This window comes from Hylobates moloch, unplaced genomic scaffold (assembly GCF_009828535.3).
Source record: "Hylobates moloch isolate HMO894 unplaced genomic scaffold, HMol_V3 SCAFFOLD_21, whole genome shotgun sequence".
NCBI classification, from domain to species: domain Eukaryota; kingdom Metazoa; phylum Chordata; class Mammalia; order Primates; family Hylobatidae; genus Hylobates; species Hylobates moloch.
Window position 1 is genome coordinate 53,468,415 of NW_026652296.1, and position 21,051 is coordinate 53,489,465.

Genomic DNA, 21,051 nt, shown 5'->3' on the forward strand with positions numbered 1-21,051 from the left:
AGAGAACCTTCAGAAGGGTCTTCCTCTAATTGGTGGTTCTCAATTTTTGCCGAATATTGGAATCACCTGGGGAGCTTTTTCAGATTTCTAATTCTTGGGTTGCATGCAGACAAATTATATTACAATCTCTGGTGAGACCTGTGTATCAGTAATATTTTAAAAAGACCTCCAAGACATTCCATTTTGCAGCTAAGGTCAAAACAATTAAAGATCTGATTTTGTAAAGTTTCCTGTCCTTATGTGGTAAATGTGTTTCATGTGGGGAAGGCTGGTGAGCAGGAAGTGTTCCAGTATCTTGATCATTTGAGGAAAGCTCAAAGGGTGAATGAAACTTGGAGCTTCCTTTGGGGAATCACTAGACAAATCTATGTTCAGGCATGAGACAGTGTGACTAAATTCCTTGGTAATGTTTTTCACTCTTTGTGCTTAACCCCTATACTCTAGCAAGAAACACTATGGGCTGAGTGTAGGGTAGTAGTTGGCCTCCAAGATGGCCTCCATTGACAATTGTGCCCTGATACTCATGTCCTTGTGTGCTTCTCACCACACTGAATCACTTGGGGCTGACCTGTGTGACCAATAGAATATGGTAGAAGTGATGGTATGAGACACCCAAAGCTAGGTCATAGAAGGTATAACAGCTTTTGCTTTAGTATTTGGGATTACTAGCTCTTCCAGAAGCTAGCCATGTTATGAAAACACTCAAGAAGTCTCATGGAGAGGAGCCAATTTGCCATTTGTGTGAGCCACCTTAGAAATGGATCATCCAGCACCACTGAGTCTTCAGATGGCTAAGCCCCAGCTGGCATCTGACTGCAACCTCATGAGAGATTCTGAGCCAGAACTGCTCAATTTAGCTGCTCCTGAATTCTTGGCCTATAGAGATCATAGGAGATAATTAATGACTATTGCCTTTTCATACTATTAAATTTTGGAATGATTCCTTACACAGCAATAAATAATGCTGCAGGGCTAATTCAAACCCTGGTTACCCAGTAAAGCAGCCTGTTTTTGAGTATATTTGTAGATAACTTCTAGAGTGTGGCAACAGAGTGGAATATTTTAGCAACAAGTTGCATTTAATTCTACCTTAAATTACATCAGCTACCTTGTAAGCCAAATATTAAAGGTTATGGCAAAACTACACTGTTATTAAAACCTTAGCTTTAAATTAGGTTTTAACAAGTAACTGGACAGCATTTGATATACAATTCAGCACTATCCAATAGAACTCTGAATTATAAAAATGTTCCCCCGATTATGGTAGCCACTAGCTATAGTTGGCTACTGAGCACTGGAAATCTGCCTAGTGCAATTGCTAAACTGAAATTTTAATTTTATTAAATTTGAAATTATGGCTACCATATTGATAGGATAATTCTATACATTTTTGGGGAAGATTATAGACATGGCAAAAATATTCTGCTCTAGTTTGTAAAGTTATGAACCGAGAAGTGGAAAACTCAGTAAGGGGAACAGTTTATCTCTGGAATAGTGAATTAAATTCTTCCTATTTTACCCCCAAATATGTGTCATTTGGAGTGATGGATGACAAACAACAAAGAAACAGATCACATAGTATTGTGTATATCCAAGATGTAACTGAATTCAGGCTCTGTAACAACAAAAACTTTTGTACTAGAATTTGAGAGGAACTTTAAGATATTGTCAAAGCACAATTATCTCCGTGATAGGTACTTGATGAGGTGTTTTTCAAAAATATTTTTTCCCTGCCAGCTGCCATCTTATTTCTTTTGCTCATCTTATAAAAAGTGACTAGATACTACTATAAGATATATAATCTTCTAGTAGTATAATCTACCACCAACATAATCTGCTTACAGTTTCTAATATTTTTTCTAATATTTTATTGTTGTCACTTACTTATGATGGTGTGATAAAGATAATGAAAACAATGATAACTATTAATATCAATTATTATGTTTGAATCAAGTGAATTTATCAGGTTTACTTAATCACTAATATTTATATTTTTTGTATTTAATCAGCACAAATGCTCAAAATTAGGGTACAGAAAAAAGGTACCTGCTTTCTCGTTTTGGACATTTGCTTATACCAATTGCCGATATTTTTTGCTTATTACAAAATAATTTGCTTTTATTTTAGAAAAAGAAAATCAGACACATAGATAATTACTGCGCGGAGGTAGGAGCCGGGAGTGAAGTCTCATGAGAAGAGGTGGATTGCCATGGTGGAGCCCTCTGGGCTGTGTGTGTCTGACGCTTGGCCGCCAGAGCCGCAGTTGGTTTGCTGAGCCCATTAGTGTGCCCAGCCAAGTCATGACGCCTCCATGTCTTGCTACTTGTGTCCCCCTAACACGTCTCTGCTCGTCAGGAACATGGCTGATGACACCAGGTCTGAAGATTTACAGTGTGAATTTGGTCGTTATGGTCCTATAGTTGATGTGTATGTTCCACTTGATTTCTGCACTCGCCGTCCAAGATTTGCTTATGGTCAACTTGAGGATGTTTGTGATGCTGAAGATGCTTTACATAATTTGGACAGAAAATGGATTTGTGGACGGCAGATTGAAATACAGTTTGTCCACGGCACTGGAAGACACCAAATCAAATGAAAGCCAAGGAAGGGAGGAATGTGTACAGTTCTTCACACTATGATGATTATGACAGATACAGACGTTCTAGAAGCTGAAGTTGTGAAAGAAGATCAATAAGTCTGTCTTTTGATAACAGTTTAGAAGACTGTATCTAGAAATAGACTGACTGGAAGACCATGGCATAGCAGAAGCCATTCCAAAAATGACAGATCAAACTGCAGCTGGAATACCCAGTAGAGTTCTGCTTGCTACACTTAAAGAAAGATCTGAAAGCAGAAAAAGAACCAAAGAAAGGCAGTTCAAGCGACCAAAGGGTGGGTGGAAGGTGCTGCAGTATGATGACTGCACGACTATTTTGACTCTGGTCAGAAAAGATACAAAAATGTTATCGAAAACTACATGGAATAATTGAAGTCCTTTCAAATTTGAAAGTAAGCATTTTAGGACAAGTAAAAGGAAATTCAACTTTGTACTTGTGGAAACTAATTCCTCAATATGAATACGTTTATACTGATTCATGGCTAATGGGTCCATAAAAAATGATTGGAAACTAGGATGTCTGAATATCAAGGAAGAGAGCCATAGCGTCTTACAGTGCCTCTGTTGGTCTGTCTCAAACTGAATTTAGTGGGAAAAAGTATGGTCCAATACGAAAGTTCAATTTTTGCCATTATTGGCAAATCTTGCGTTTGTTTATTTTGGTGCCAGTGTTTCCTGCTTAATCATTTGTTGTGTTGGCATCTGCGTTTATTTACTTGAACCCCACATGCAATTTACATCTTCCTAACTACTCTGCTTCCCAGGTAAATTCCAATTATATTTAATATCCAGCTAAGAGGGCCCATCTCTTCTCACCTCTTTCCTGGTCAGTATGTTCAGCAAATATTTATTGAGCCCTTACTGTGGGCAAAACATTGTACTGGATAATTGAGGAGAAAAGTAGATAATCCCTTATTCAGTAAATGTCTGCTGAGCACAATCTAGTGAATCATTACAGTGTGGCCTCGTTTTGTTTGAGGTGTATTATTCATAACAGTATTTTTCATCATTCATATCCTAATGTAATTACAGAACCCAATATACTATCAAAGATAAGTAATTGTGTGGTTATCTGCCATTTAAAAGTATCCCACATTTCTTTGATCCCATTATTATAAATAATGAAAAAATGATTTGTTTTAATCTGTAATAATCTGGTTTATTGTGCAGTGACTGTAATATACTAGAGTTAAATTGTTTACTCTGCCTCACCAAACATATACTAGGAAATAACCCCCAAAATAAGTACTTAACTTTGCATTAGATATAAAGAAGACTGGGTGCTATAATGAGATTATTTTGAGGCAGACAGAGAGCTGTTATCCCAACTGATTAAGTAGGTACTGTAATTGAGAAAATGTTCACCAAATTATACTTTTTAGTGATTTACATGTACATTTTATAGGGGCCATGGACATGTTCTGTGTATAGTAAATAAATAACTTTTATAGTATCACAAAAAAGTAGAAAAAACACTCAAAATTCTACCGTCTATACCAATTATGTTTACACACACATACACTCACACATATGCACACACTTTTATTAAAATAAGCATATATTATAATAGTACCTTGAAATTATTTTTCATTTAAAATAGAAGAACAGTAATTATATTTCATGCTGTGAAATGTCTGATGCTTATTTTACATGAGTAACAGTTACTTATAATTATGAAGTTTTTAGAACATTTGATATAGATTTATCATATATTAATATTCTAATTTTAGCATACTAATTCTAGAAGAATTTCTTCGACAAATAATGAGTCAATGGCAAAATGGGAAAAATAATAGATGTAAAAGGTTACAATGAGAATCTTTCTATTTGAAATAAGAGTCAGATGTATACAGATGTTTCACCTAAATGTATGTGAATCTGCTGAGGAGAAGTCAGTCTTCCCTACGGTGCCGATGGGGAGAACGTAAGTTTGGTTTGGAAAAGTGGGGAAAATGCTTGAATGTGAAGTCACTGAAACATTTGTCACGCCACCAACCTCTTGAGGTCTATCTGAATGACTCCTTCAATTCTGAAGATTCAGGGAGGCATTCTGAATGTTCTGGATGGAAGAGTTAAACTCTTCATTCTTCTTTTGCCTGTCATGTTTCCTAAACTTCCTTCCCAGTGTTTCCTGCCTGGGGTCACCTCCAAAATAAATTGCTTGTATGGGAACTTAAATTAAAGCATCAGTTTTGAAAGAGTATTTGGCATAAGAATAAGAATAAATTGTTTCTTGGAAATATATTAACAAATGACAGAAAGAAAATGGAACTCCTATTATGAGTCTCCTTCATTAAGGAAAAGATTTTTGTAACTGGAAGAAGTAGAATGAATATGGCAAAAAACTATTGAGTAATGAGAGAGTTTGAGACCTAAGCCCTAGCTGGATTAAATTATTTTTCCTTAATTTAACATGTCTCCATGCAGTGAGTATATTATGCCTTGGGCTATATTTTAGGCACTGTGAATACATTATTGAGATAGATCAAGGTCTATACTCATGAGCAGGGGTAGATAGAGAATTCCAAATAAAGTGAACAATAGATTACTTCCATAGGGTGATATGTCGAAATGAAGAAAATAAGGCAGGATAATGGAATGATTCATGTATCTTTTCATTCATTTATTAATTAGTTCATTCATTCAATAAATATTTAGTATCTACTAGTGTAAGATAACTACCTGCTAATTTTTAAGAAGTATCAGAGAAGATTTCTGATAGAAATCTGAACTATAAAAATTATGTATTGGCTTTCAAAAATGGTGATGATGACTTATCATCAGGATGACTGTCTTTTCTTTTTTAGCTTAATACAATATTCTAGAATAGATTATCATGCATGTGATTTATGAACCTTTGGAAAATAATATAGCTAATCTCAAGGAGCTAGCATACATTTGTTCAAGAAAAATCATGCCAAATTCTCGTGATTTCTCATTTTGTAAGAATCTCTAGAGAACAGAAAATTCCATGCATAAAATATATACCAATTGTTTCAATTACATCAGTGCAGGTGACAGTATTCTTTGCAAGAACATCATACGTAAATAGTAGATTGAATGACAGAAGTGTTGGTATTTAGTGTCTAAACATATGCCTGCTATGTGTTGGCAAATGGCTCTGTAATTTTCTAATGGAGTTTGACTGGCTATACTCTTAGCCCTGTTGACTCAGTATTTCTATGGATAATTTTGATAGAGTTTTAGATGTGAGGATGCATAGATGGCTAAAATTATAAGTGACAGACTCAAGAATAAAAGTCATCAACTGACAGCAACACACTGAGCCGAAATCATTGAAATGAGATTAAGCAGAAACAAGTTTCAAGTTCTGTTTAGGTTCAGAAAGTCAGCTGCCTGAGTGAGCTTGTTTGGCCACAGTACAGATGGCAGAGGTCTGGGATTTCCATTTGATGACAACCATAAAATAAGCCAATGGTATGATGTGGCTGTTCAAAAAATAGACTAGCACAATCTTGGGCTGCATTAATGAAATATTGTGTCTAGCACAATAGAGGCCATAGAAAACACAATTTCACCAAATTCTGTGAGATGATTTATGGGATGAAGTGTCAAACTCATTACATTATATTTTAAGACTTCTCCAATTGGAATATGTTCAGAAAAAGACACGCAGAATTTTGAAAATTCTATCTTTTGAGGAAAGGCCAAAAGTAAAAGGGTATTGTTTTCCTTCAGGAGAAAAGACCAAGGAGATATTTACAGAGTGCTTTTGTCTATGTGGCAAGCTTTCATGTTTAAGAAGCCAAAGAATGCTAATCTAGGATATTGGTTTAAAGTTAGAGAAATGAAGATTTTGATCTAACATGAGGAACAAAATTGTGTTGTCCAAAACTATTGGTTCATGGCTAATGTGAAGGGAGATACCTTGCTCTAGAGTCATTTAATCCAAAAGATTCATCCCAGAGTGGGGACTTGGATTAGATGGTATATCAGTTGGTTATCTATCACTGCATAACAAATTACTTCTAAATGTATAGGCTTAAAAATCTATTTTGCCTTAGCTTTTATGGGTCAGGAATTCAGAAGGGTTTGCCTGGGTAGTTCTCACTTGGTGTGTCTCATGCAGTTGCGGCTATATGTTGACTGTAGTTGCAACCATATAAAGAAGTCTTACTGGACTGAATGTCCAAGGTACCTCACTCAGGTTTTCCTGGCACTTGGCTGAGAGATTAGCTGGGGCTGCCACTGGAGCATGTATATGTGATTTTTCTCTGTGTCCTCAACTTCTGCCCATTATAGTTCCTTCAGGATACTTGGGGTTCTTATATGTAAGCTCATGGATATAAGTAAAAGCATGTGTCCCAGCACTCAAGACAGAAGCTGTGTTACCCACTATGATATAGCCTCAGAAATTGTGCTACCTCTTTAGACCATTTGCAAGTGAGTCAGAAGCCAACGTAGATGGATGAAAGAGAGATGTAATCCCACTTTCGAAGGATAAAGTGTCCAAAATTTGTGGACATTTAATAAAACTGCCACAGATGACCTCTTAACTTCCAGCTTGAAGTCTCTGATTTTATGTTAATTACTGATGGTAAGGTTTTTAAGGGAAATAGGGAATGTAGATGTTATCTTCTAAAAGTTTGGGGTTAATATCTGAGCTTTCTTGACATTATTCATTGATACTATCACAAAGGATTTTTAGTTTAATTTTATACACACGTATACAGGATGTTAGGAGAAATGCAAAGCTAAAGAAATTTATTGGAAATTATGAATATAAATACATAAATCAGGAGAGTTCAGCCGCTTTAGGCCAGTGGTAAGGCCATGATAAGAGCAGGCATGCAATTGACAAGCTCAGACAATGCAGGCTTCTACACTTGCCTTGTTGGGTAGAAATATCTATTGGAAATAAATATTTAAATTTAATCCCTGTGTTTGGTGACAGATAAACTTGGAGTGTTGTGCCTTATGAAGTTGTGCTCATCCAGATGGAGACCTAACTTTTCGCAGAATCTCAATTCCAACAACCACCAAAGACAGTATATATACGCTGGTTTCCGGTACTACTCATCTTGATAACTTCTAAGGGCCTTGATTCACACCTGACTGTTGCTCTCATCTGCCCACTAGAGTTTGATGTGGCCTTGGGTTCTCCTGATATCTGACCCTGGCCATACCCTAACACTACTTCTGCTACTGTAACTAGGTTTTAGCCTTTTTTCTACTTCTTAATAGCATCTGACACCAGCCCAACCGGGATTTGTCTTGATGTCCCTAGGAGGTGCTGACGATCTCTCCACCCTTATCACATCGCTGAGATTCACCTATTTTTTCTTTTTTTCTTTTTTTTTTTTGAGACGGAGTCTCGCTCTGTCGCCCAGGCTGGAGTGCAGTGGCGCGATCTTGGCTCACTACGAGCTCCACCGCCCGGGTTCACATCATTCTCCTGCCTCAGCCTCCCAAGTAGCTGGGACTACAGGCGCTGCTACCATGCCTGCCTAATTTTTTTTTGTATTTTTAGTAGAGATGGGGTTTCACCGTGTTAGCCAGGATGGTCTCGACCTCCTGACCTCGTGATCCGCCCACCTCAGCCTCCCAAAGTGCTGAGATTACAGGTGTGAGTCACTGGAGATTCATCTATTTCTAATTACGCTTTAGAGATTCTAGTAAAAGGACTTTGTTTATCATAGATTTTTTCTCACTTGAGGAAGAACATCTATGTTTTTATAGAGTAGCCTCTAAATAAATATTTGGTGGAGTTAATCGGACTTGAATCCTTTCTTGGTATTTTCCTCTGCTTTTTTTATCTTCTCTTGAGATGAAGAAAATAGAAATAGTGATTGATGACTTGCCTTTTCCACCATTTATTTTTCTTACTGACTCAAATTTTAATTAACTTCTTTTACATTGATTGGTGCTTTTTGGGACATATTTTGCAGAATATTTCCCAGAATTCCTGGCTGCCACTTTACTTGTACCTCTCAAGGAGGAATTAGCCAGTACTTTCAAAGAAGATTTTGTTGAAAAAGTATAATCTGCCACTTGCACAGTAAATACTTTTCATATTTTGACCTTAATTTTATTTCAAATCCTACTTCCATTCACTAGATCAAAATAGGAGACCTCTAGGTGAGAAAAAGCACCAGCTATAGCTCAACAGAAGAAACAAATAATAACAATTTTTTATTATAAAATATTACCTTAATTAGAACTTCCCCTTGATATACAAAGTACGGTGAAGAGTCATAAGATCTAAATGGCACTTATCAGTGGCCCCATGGATGGGAACTCACAAATAGGTAATTTGGATGAAAAACATGCTGGTTTTCAAGGATTGTAATGAGACTCTTGTCTCATTCTTTAACTTTTTTTCCCCTTTAAAGAACAAAAACATACTCATTTGCGACAAAGCTACGGAACAATCGCTGCAAGAAGTCCAAATCTTCCTCTTCACCAATACTCTTTCTGGTTGAATACTTCTACCCCAGGCTAATTTTAAACTTCTTCAGACCTTTCATGTACAGCCCGGTTTGTGGTAACCCAATTGTGTCAGATGTATCAACCCATCCAGGTATACGCTCAGAGTTCAGGCCAACATTTGGCCAATGTCTGCAAAGTCTGGCTAAATAGATTATTTACTTTTTTGGCAGCTGAAAAAGAGCTGAATATGGTTTGAGTTTTTGCGTCAAATGTTTTCTTGAAAAATCAGAGAATTTACTGCTGTAAAATGTCCAGTGATGGAGTAAGAATATTCAATAAGGCAGCCTGTTTTTCAGCAATATATATGCTCTTATTAAAGCATCAGTGACATATATCCTGTGTTATTCTTGAATCGTTACTGGTGGTTATGACCATACTTTACCATAATCAAAAGAATGTTGAAAAAGAGAAGGCAGGGAAGATTCTCCTGAGGTCATTATTGCTTCATAAATTTGGAGTGTTTGACTGGTCTCTAGAATTGTGATCTGAAAAATACTGGGTTATTTTGGACGGGTAAAAACTTGCCATTTCACTGTGTCAGAGTAATAATTATGGATCTGGAACCTGAGTTGTGGGGCCGCTCATGGCAAGAGGCAATTGAAAAGATGAGAATAGATGTTAAACTTCCTCTTACTAGAGACTGCGTCTGAGCTAGTGCTAATGTATACACAATTTTCAGTGTTCAGATTACTTAAAACAAGAAGAAAAACAACATGTTGATAACTTTTATGCAATTTACAAGCAACTACAGAAAGTGCAGTCATGTTTTCTAATGGAAAAAGAAACGAGAAAAGGTATCTATTTTTTAATGATCACAAATAGAATCCTGGCCAGTTAAAAAATTTCTGCTAATAAGGAATAACATTCTTTGTAGAAAATTAGACGTAAATAAAGCACAGGTTATAACAAAATGACAGCAACAAAAGTAAAACCCAAGCACATCATGATTCTAGCTTAAATAATTACTGATAAAATATATCTAGTCTATATAGTACTTCTAAGAGTTTTGATGCACATATGTTAAATGTATATTTAAAATATTAAAAATATTGAGTAGATAAATTCAGTAGATCTTATTTTATACTGTATTTTATGCATACTTTTTCAGTTAATATACGTTTTTCATGTCACATTTTTGTAAGCCCATTACTTCTAGTTATAGCCTACTTTATTATAAAGATACAGCAACTGACTTTTGAGTAAGACTTCCTGTTGAATACTTAGGTTTATTGGCCATTTGAAAAAATTAATAAACACTACTATGATAAACCAGCTTGTAAATTAAATGTTACAAAACTACGTAATTTTTCTCCTCAGGAAAAATTCTTGAAAGTGTAAAGCCTTCAGTGACTTCACATTGGCTATGGAATAAAGTCAGGTTTTCTCACTTGGGCTCATATTTCCTCCACTCAGTTCCAGCCACACTGGACATATGATTAGTCTATTCATTGAGAGTTTGGCTTTCTTCCAGCTGGGCACCTAGTAGGAGTGCATTTCCTGGGCCCTTTTGTTGAGTTCCCATGACTAGTCTCATTATTATTTAAAAAATTATTTTTTTTAGTTACATAGTAGATGTATTTATTTACGGAGCACATAAGATAGTTTGATACAGGCACACAATGCGTAATAATCACTTCATGGGCATCCATCCTCTCAGGTATTTATCTTTTGTGTTACAAACAATCCAGTTATGCTCTTTTAGTTATTTTAAAATGCACAATTAAATTATTTTTGACTATAGTCACCCTGTTGTACTATTCAATGCTACATCTTATTTTTTCTTTCTAATTCCTTTTTGTACCCATTAACCATCCCTACTTCCCCCACACCTTCACTACCCTTCCCAGCCTCTAATAATCACTCTTCTACTCTCTATCTCCACGAGCTCAATTGTTTTAATTTTTAGATCTCACAAATAAATGAAAATATGCAATGTTTGTATGTCTGTTCCTGGCTTATTTCACTTAACATACTGACCTTTAGGCCTTTTAGCCTTTTCCTCTTACCATTGTGACTGATAATATTCCAGACAGAGGCTGATTTATCAAATGGATCCAGAGTGAGAGGAATGAGGAGTAGAGCTGATTAGAGCAATGTCAATTCACAATTGCTATAAAACGTGAGTACAAAATAAAACTTTGGGCCAGACATGGTGGTTCATGCCTGTAATCCTAGCACTTTGGGAGGCTGAGGCGAGCAAATCACCTGAGGTCAGGAGTTCGAGACCAGCCTGACCAACCTGGTAAAACCCTGTCTCTACTAAAACTACAAAAATTAGTTAAGTGTGGTGGCACACACCTGTAATGCCAGCTACCCAGGAGGCTGAGGCAGGGGAATCACCTGAACCTGGGAGGTGGAGATTGCAGTGAGCTGAGATCGTGCCATTGCACTGCAGCCTGGGTGATGAGCGTGAAACTCTTTCTCAAAGAAAAGAAAGAAGGAAGGAAGGAAAGAAAGAAAGAAAGAGAAAGAGAGAGAGAGAGGGAGGGAGGGGTAGTCATACACTAAGATACCTGCAGAGAAGGAAGGGAGGAAGGAAGGAAGGAAGGAAGGAAGGAAGGAAGGGAGGAAGGAAGGAAAGAAAGAAGGAAGGGAGAAAGAAAGAAAAGTTTTGGTAGTTTAAATCACTGAAATGTTAGGCTTGTTTGTTACTGCAACATAACATGGCTTACCCTGACTGATACACTGATCTTTATATGCTTCATTGCTTTTCCTTCCTTAGGTTATTTGTACATATTATTACATTTGCCTGCCACTTCCCTTCCTTTACTAGTAAACATTTACTTACTCAATTCTTTAAAGCTCACTGCACCCTAGAAAATTTTGCCAAAATTCTGGGACTGCCCAATTTACCTTTATTATAGGCACTTTTAAGTCCACATAAATCTTTCTCAGAGCTTGCCAAAATGGCAGTTTTACATTGTTTCCTTTATTAGTATGCCTATTTTTTTGTAATGTGTATCTTGTCTTATAGATCATAACCACTGTGAGAAGTAGATATTTTACAAAGTGCTTGGCACATAATAATCACTCAATAAATTATTCACTAAATGAATAAATAAACATGAAAACACATTTCTAAGTTTTATCATTTTCTAGACAAATTGATATTTGAAAACATTTCATACCATATTGCATGAAAATGGCCATTCCTCTTAACCTGTATCAATAGCTTGCACATTTTAGGAATAAAAAGATCTCATTGCTCATTGTTTCAATCTTAATTTCTTTCAAAGTATGAAATATTTTCATTGCTTGATTGGTCATTTATATTTCTTGTGGCCTATTCATATTTTTTGCTCAATTTGAATTGGGTTTAAATCACTTATAATTGAAAGGGTATTGAATAATGTAAAATACCGAAGCAATTCAGGTTTGTTCTGCTCTGTGGATATTGCATGTCTCATCTTTCTGGGTATCGAGTCCTTTCTGACTTTTTCCAGAACATTCTGAGTGTGAAAATCACTAACTTGACAATATCAAAGGTATTGAGCAGCTAGTAATAAGGAAATATTTTTATTCCTAGTCCACTAATTTTCCTTCTGCAGAATGTTTTTAAGAATCCCAGGAAGAGACCCAGGTAACTAATAGGACAGTATTTGGACTGTGAAGGTATTATCAAGTCACTAATACTTTAGAACTCTGATACTATCTTGTCTAGCTGTCAACTCACCAAACGAACGAAACTCAGTCACGTATGCACAAACCAAAACCACACAAATAATAGCCTAATTTCTGTTATGATATATAGGACATGGCATAACAAGATTAATTGTAAACTAATTGTTTTCTCTTCTCTGGACCCAGATAATTCAAAGTATGAATAAACTCATTCAAAATAAATATATTTATCTATGCTTTGTGGTTCCCACTTCTGATCAAATGCATCCTTTTATTTTCCTATAAGGGTTTCCTCTATAAAAAGTCACAAAATAAGTTTTCTATTAAGCTTTTTCATCTTTAGCCTTAAAATATAAATCCTGTTCTCTTCGTAGGAAGAGCTAATTTCTGGTGCATTCTATTTCCTAGTGAAAATGCACTATATTTATGTGTGTGTATATATGCATATATATATATTTATGTGTATATATGCATATATATATTTATATATATATATGTCAAAAATGTACATATACACTTTCCTAATTTGATCCTGACATTCACATGAAAATTCTGGAGGGCCAACTTTGCAATGTTGAGCTTCATTACAGTGTTGATCTCCACAAAACAAAACAACAATAACAAAAACCACTTTCTTTTTGTCTGACACGTGATCTTTTCCTCTAGAATTTGGTGTTGTTCAATTGATTGCTCTGTTTCAGTGAAGCAAACTGCATTTCCAGATTTAGAGCGCACCATCTGTTATAGAGGTATGTTGAAGGAATTTATCAATAAATATCTCATATATGTTGTGCCTTGTTTCAGAAAGCAGATACCTGCAGAGAGGACCAACACCAGTGTCCACTAGATTCACTGAGCTGTCTTGGTGTCTGAGTGAGTTTTCCCACCTTGTCACAATCACGATATCCTTTGCATCGTGTTGGGCTGGCCTACAATATATTACTGTTCTACGTACCACACACATGTGCCACAGATGGTCATTTTTAATTTCAGAGCTCAACTGTAATAAATTCAGCACATTAATATTTGGCTAAGATTAAGTGCTGGGAGGCTATCACGGAAAACTCATCAGTCAAGTCCATCTCTCACCAGGCAGTGGTGATTCCATTTCTACAAAATAAATCTTTGTTATTCTCTGTCCTCTGCCTCACAACCTATTTTCTTTCTTTGTGAGGAAGATGTAAATTGAATCCACACGCTAACATTTGCTTACAAGCTGTGCAAAAGAACTCAGGGTTTTGGTATTTGGTTCGAAAAGACCTTTCTGAGAGACATGCTAATAGCTGTGTAAGTCAGAGTGGGTCCTGAGTTTGTTTTTGCCCTTTGTTTGGACTCTGCATTTATTTTATTATATTTTTCTAACTCAAATCAGTAGAAGGCAGCTGGATCAGCAGCAGCAATTCTAGTGGAATCACTCTGTTGAGGGTATGATCCGATTTCTGTACTTAGGTTAAGAAAGAAGACAACATCTTCAGATGGGCATGTGATGAGAAAATACTAATACCAGATAAAATTGGACAAAACAATCATGAAAAAGCCCACAGAGATTAATATGTGATCGTTAGGGATGTGAGAGAGCGAGAGAGGCTGACTAAGGACTAAATGAGGTACATATGAATAGTGTTGCAGGGAAAGACGAACTCCCAGGAACTTTGAGAAGAACATTATTTAGGTTTGGAAAAGGTTTTTTCACCATGGAGTTTCTTCCACCTCCTTGCCTTGAATACAACCTGTAATTCCTCAAAGGGCACCTCTTTCCTTGTAAGCCTCTTAAAGCAGTGACATTTCTTTTCTCTGGCTCTATGTGCCTCTGAGTTTGGAGGTGTATTGGTATACACCTTGCTTCTCATTGCCACTTTGAACTCATGCTATCCTGGCATAGCACCTTCTCCATCCTCTGGTTTTCTCCTCTATCCAGATCTTGGTCACTCGTTTCATTTACCAAAGACTTGGGCAACTGGCCCATAGATTTCTTCTTCATCCCAATTCTTTAACATCCACATATCTTTCCTTATACTCATCCCTTCCAAGTTGCCTTAGCTGCCCCTTCCCACAGTCACTCCTTGAACTTTGTCTGGACCTTGAACTGCTCAACTTTCATGAATTCTTAGTCATACACTAAGCACAATATTGTCTCCTTCCCAATTTTCTGTCCAACTTGAACCATGACCCACTGTCATTATTCTCTCTCTCAATAGACCTCATCCATTCTTTGTTTCAATTCACTCATTTTTTATTTATTTCCCTCCATTTAAATCTTATGCTCCTAAATTCATTATTGCAATAATATTCTTGCCAGTAACCCAGCTGGCACTGGCTCCTTTGTCCATATTTACATTGTAATATCTTAATTTTGACCCCATTTAATTGCCATCTTTATGTTTACATCTGAACAAATCCACATGGCTGATATGCTATGCTATTTCATGAATTACACATTCCGGGTCACCAGTCTCAACAGTTCCATTTTCCTGGCCATTTTGTTACAATTTATGGTCATCTTATTCTTTTTACTCTCTATGAGGGTCATTTCAAATAAGCTCCACTCTTCTCAATGTCCAACCCCTCTTCTCCCTTAGTGTCAGATGATATCACTTCCGTTTAAGTCCTATCCCTCAACCTGGCTTTTGTATCTTACCTTTTCCAGTCATTTTATTAACTTGGATTATTTATCCCTTTCTCCCTTAAATATTTAGCCTGCATAATATTATAATAATAGTAAGGTCATAATGATATGTTTGATATTGGTTACTGGCTTTTATGGTTAGCAGTTATAGCATTTAATTCATTAAATGTGTCAGCATTCAATTTATTTATATTATTTGTTTTGATTAAAAAGTCAAGAAAATTCCACTCATTTGAAACCATAATTACATGTATTAAGTTTTTTTTTTTTTTAAATCCTTGTTTTATAGTGTTAAGATTAACTGAACTAAAAACCTGAAAGTGAATTATTAGGGCACTATTTTGTTATAAATTGCAAACAATATCTTATAATTGGTAACATTCCTTATTGTAATTGTAAAAGTCAAACGACAAAAGGCCAAAATATATCATATAAAGGTAATGCAGTAATATGCGATTATTAAAACATGATGGACTGCTATATGTGAACTTATTATTAAACAACTGCCTTGACAGAAGCTTCCTTTGAGTGATAAATGTAAGCCTTGACTGAGGCTTGAGTATAAGATACAGGGGCTAGTGCTGTAGCCCCTTGATCTTCAAGTATGGTCTGGGTATAGCAACATCAGTATTGCCTGGGAACTAGTCAGAAATGCAGAATCTCAGGCTCTACCTGGAGAACACTGAATCAGAATCCCTGAGAGTGGGGCCCAGTGATCAGTGTTTTAAAAAGTCATGTGATCTTGATGCAGTTCCAGATTGAGGGGGTGCTGAGGTAGAAGTCCATGCACTTGGACATTATAACTACATAGGTATGTATAGGCCAGAGGTGACACAAAGGTCAGTTTAGAAGCCCTAGGGTAGTGCAAGTCTTAATTAAAGATTCATTTATAAGCATTTTAAATTTTTGTAGATAGAAGGTAGAAGGAGATGCATTTAAATTTCATGTAAAATAAATTAACTTGAATGCAAACGATTATTCCAACATATCCAGTTTATAGTATAAATTAAATATTTGTTTCGATTTTGTATTGATGTTTTACAAACAGGTAATTATATTTCAAAGAGAAATGTGGATTAAAATGTCTGGAAGTCCTGAGATAAAATCCCATCACTACTATGTAGTTGATCACAATTTGCTGGGACAGAAAGGCAGAAAGAGACAGTTAAGACTCTGGGGTCTCTGAGAACTAAGCAAATGGTATTATGAGACAAGAAGAGGAAACCTCTGGCTAAGAATGTGGATAGATAGGGAGCTTCTAGGCCCAGGCAGGGAGGAATTACACACTTAGGAAGTATAAGCCCATTGATATGGTTGTAGGGTTTTGCAGTCTGATGGACAAACAATGTCAGCTTCTTCTCTTTTGATTTTTAAACACTTTATTAAGATTTAATTCATGGCCAGGCACGGTAGTGCATGCCTGTAATCCCAGCACTTTGGGAGGCCGAAGCTGGCAGATAACTTGAGGTCAGGAGTTCGAGACCAGCATGGCCAACACGGTGAAACCCCATCTCTACCCAAAAACAAAAATTAGCCGGGTGTGGCTGCAGATGCCTGTAATCCCAGCTACTTGGGAGGCTGAGTCAGGAAAATCACATGAACCCAGGAGGCGGAGGTTGCAACGAGCTGAGATCGTGTCACTGCACTCCAGCCTGAGTGACAGAGTGAGACTCGGTCTCAAAAAAAGAAAAAACATATACATATATATATATATATATATATATATGTATATATAAGATTTAATTCACATACCATGAAATTCACCAACTTCAGATTTATAGTTCGATGATTTTTAGCATATTCACAGACTTATACTACCATCACCACTATATAATTTTAGAACATTTTAATCATCCCACAAGGAAACTTCAATATCCATTTAGCATCACTATCCATCTTTCCTACACCCACAATCCTCAACTGTAGGCAAACTCTACTCTACTTCTGTTTCTGTAGATTTGCCTATTCTGGACTTTTCATATAAGTAAAATCATTTAATATATTTTTTTGTATATTTTTTATGCCTGACTTCTTTTACTTTGCATGTTTTCAATGTTCAACCACATTATGGAATGTATCAGCACTTTATTACTTTTATTGCTGAATAAAATTGCAATATGTGATTGTATGGATATAACACATTTTATTGACCATTCATCGATTGCAGGACATTTGGGTTGTTTCTACTTTATGGCTATTATGAATAATGCTTGAGATGAATATTTGTGAACAATTAGCAAAATTGTTCTTGAGATGAATATTTGTGAACAATTTAGCAAAAGGAACTATCATCAGAGTGAACAGGCAACCTACAGAATGGGAGAGAATTTTTGCAATCTATCCATGTGACAACGGGCTAATATCCAGAATCTACAAAGACCTTAAACAAATTTACAAGAAAAAAAAACAACCCCATCAAAAATGGGCAAAGTATATGAACAGACACTTCTCAAAAGAAGACATTTATGTGGTTAACAAATATATGAAAAAAGCTCATCATCACTGGTCATTAGAGAAATGCAAATGAAAACCACAATATGATACAATCTCAGGCCAGTTAGAATGGCAATCATTAAAAAGTCAGGAAACGATAGATGCTGGAGAGGATGTGAAGAAATAGGAAAGCTTTTACACTGTTGGTGGGAGTGTAAATTAGTTCAACCATTGTAGAAGACAGTGTGGAAAATCCTCAAGCATCTAGGATTAGAAATATCATTTGACCCAGCAATCCCATTACTGGGTATATACCCAAAGGATTATAAATCATTCTACTATAAAGATACATGCACACCTATGTTTATTGCAGCATTGTTCACAATAGCAAAGACTTTGAACCAACTCAAATGCCCATCAATGATAGGCTGGATAAAGAAAATGTGGCACATATACACCATGGAATAATATGCAGCCATAAAAAAAGGATGAGGTGATGTCCTTTGCAGGGACATGGATGAAGCTGGAAACCATCATTCTCCACAAAGTAACACAGGAACAGAAAACCAAACACAGCATATTCTCACTCATAAGTGGGAGTTGAACAAGGAAAACACATGGACACAGGGAGAGGAACATCACATACCAGGGCCTGCTGCCAAGTCTGTCCCACAGACTCTGGCCAAGCAACAGATGACAGGAGTACTCAGACATGGGTAACTGTGAAAGAGCGGGCTGGGGACTGCCGGCACTAGGGGCCGAAGACAGTGAGCAGTCCTCTTAAGCCAGTGATGTTCACCTTTATTTAGTACAGATTTAATGACAAAGGCTTAGAACAAACATGATTTGTGGGTAATTAACATTGTTGACTCCCTGAGTAGAGAGCAGTCTTGAATGCAAATGATCAAAGGTTGGTTTCTGAAGACAGGAGTAAACAAATTTATCCAGATCAGTTCCTTTACATTCCCTTGTTACATTCCTAGCCTTTGCTCTCAGGCTCCAGATAAGAGAATTTGGCTGCCTTCAGCCATAATTTCCTTCCGAAGCGTTTGCAAAACCTCCTGGCCTTCCAAGAAGGTTTGCATCTTTCCTGTAATTTCTCCCACCACCCTGACCGATCTCCTTCAGGGACCTGTTGGTGGGTGGGGTGCTAGGGGAGGGATGACATTAGGAGAAATACCTAATGTAGATGACGGATTGACGGGTGCAGCAAACCACCATGGCACGTGTACACCTATGTAACAAGCCTGCACATTCTGCACATGTATCCCAGAACTTAAAGTATAATAATAATAGTAATAATAAATGAGATCCTGTCATTTGCAATAACATGGATGGAACTGGAGCTCATTATGCTAAGTGAAGTAAGCCAGGCACAGAAAGACGAACATCACATGTTCTCACTTATTTGTGGGATCTAAAAATCAAAATAATTGAACTAATGAAGATGGAGAGCAGAGAGATGGTTATCAGAGACTGGGAAAGGCAGAGGGAGGTTGGGGTTCGGGGAAGGAGATGGGGATGGTGAATCAGGTACAAAAAACTGTTAGAAAGAATGAATAAGACCTAGTATTTGATAGCACAATAGAGCGACTATAGTCAACTATAATTTAATTGTACATTTAAAAATAACTAACAGTATAATTGCATTGTTTGTAACACACAAGATAAATACTTCAGGGAATTGATACCCCATTTTACATGATGTGATTATTACACATTGCATGGCTGTATGAAAACATCTCATGTTCCCCATAAATATATATGCCTACAATGTACCCACAAAAATAAAAACAAAAGTTTAAAAAGTTTTTAAGTTATATTTTATTTTTTATTAGCATATAAAAATTATGACTATGTACATAATTATGGGGGCAATGTGATGTTCTGATATATGTATATATTGGGTAATAATCAAATCGGGGTAACTCATTGTGGTTTTGATTTGTGTTTCCCTAATGAGTAATGTTTTCATGTGCTTACTGGCCATTGGTATGCCTTCTTTGGAGAAATGCCAGGCACGTCTTTTGTGTTTTTATTATTGAGTTGTCATAGATTCTGTATATTCTGAGTACAAGTTCTTTATTATCTATGTGATTTGCCTTGATGAAGTATGATTTATCTATTTTTGTTCCTTTTTTTCTCTTGTGCTTACGGTGTTATATCTAAGTCTTTCTGATTAACAATGTCAAAAAGTTTTACTTCTATATTTTCTTCTAATGGTCTCATAGTTTTAGCTCTTATCTTCACTTCTAGGATCTATTTTTTGCTAACTTTTATTCACGAATTTTCTTCTGTACCCCTATCAAAAATCAATTGACCACAAATGCAAGGATTTTATTTCTGGACTCTGAATATGAGTCCATTGGTTGATATGTTTATTTTTGTGCCAATATCATGCCATCTTATTTTTGTAGTTTTGTACTAAGTTTAGCATCAGGAACCCTCACGTTTTTCTTCTTTTCAAGACTGCTTTGACTATGCTGGGATCTTTGTATTTTCATATGAATTTTAGGATCCTGTTTTCAATTTCTGATGGAAAACCATCTAGATTTTGTTTATTTGCATTAAGCTTAGAGATCTGCTGTATTTTCTTATACGATTGTAAGTACCCTCTATATGTCAGTGAATCCCAAATCTCTACACTTGATCCGTATGTATCTTAGGAATTCTAGACCTGTGTATATGACTGTCAGCTCGGCTATGTTTGAAGCATCTCAAACTTACCATGCTTCACTCTTGCTGTTTTTCCTCATTACCTGGACCTCCTCTAGCTTTCTCCCTCCCAGTCAATGGCACTCCTGTTTACCTAGTGGATTATGACTGTGTATTAGAGCAAATTCCCTTGGCTGTAGATGATTTAGACATAAAAAGTTTCATTTTTCTAATGGAAATAAAGGCTAGAGGTATGCAGGCCTGGGATAACATGGTCCAAGTTGACTACTAAACTTACAACTTCACATTTCATTTCTAGATAGAAGGGTTTAGAAAAAAAAGAATAAGGTCTTGATGCCATCCTTTAAAGGAAACACGTCAGAAGGCCCCAACACTTCCACTTATATTTTACTGGTCAGTCGTTAGCAAGATCAAGACCATATATAGCTGAAAGTGAGACAGAAGCACATAGATCTTATCTGTATCTCCTGGCACATCAAATAAATTTCAGGTTCTATTGTTAAGAAGAAAGGGAGAAGGTGAATATTGGGATAAGAAACTAGAGGACTCTACCACTGCTGACATTTTTACAATCAACCTGTACAAATCTTTTCCTTTTTTTCCCTTTTCATCCAAACTGTCAACAAAT

At 36.3% G+C, this 21,051-nt stretch overlaps 1 pseudogene; it reads left to right on the forward strand.

The window, feature by feature from the left end:
• The first annotated feature begins 2,311 nt into the window (after positions 1–2,311).
• The window catches only part of LOC116810115 (serine/arginine-rich splicing factor 10-like), a 40,344-nt pseudogene continuing 21,604 nt past the window's right edge, over positions 2,312–21,051 (forward strand).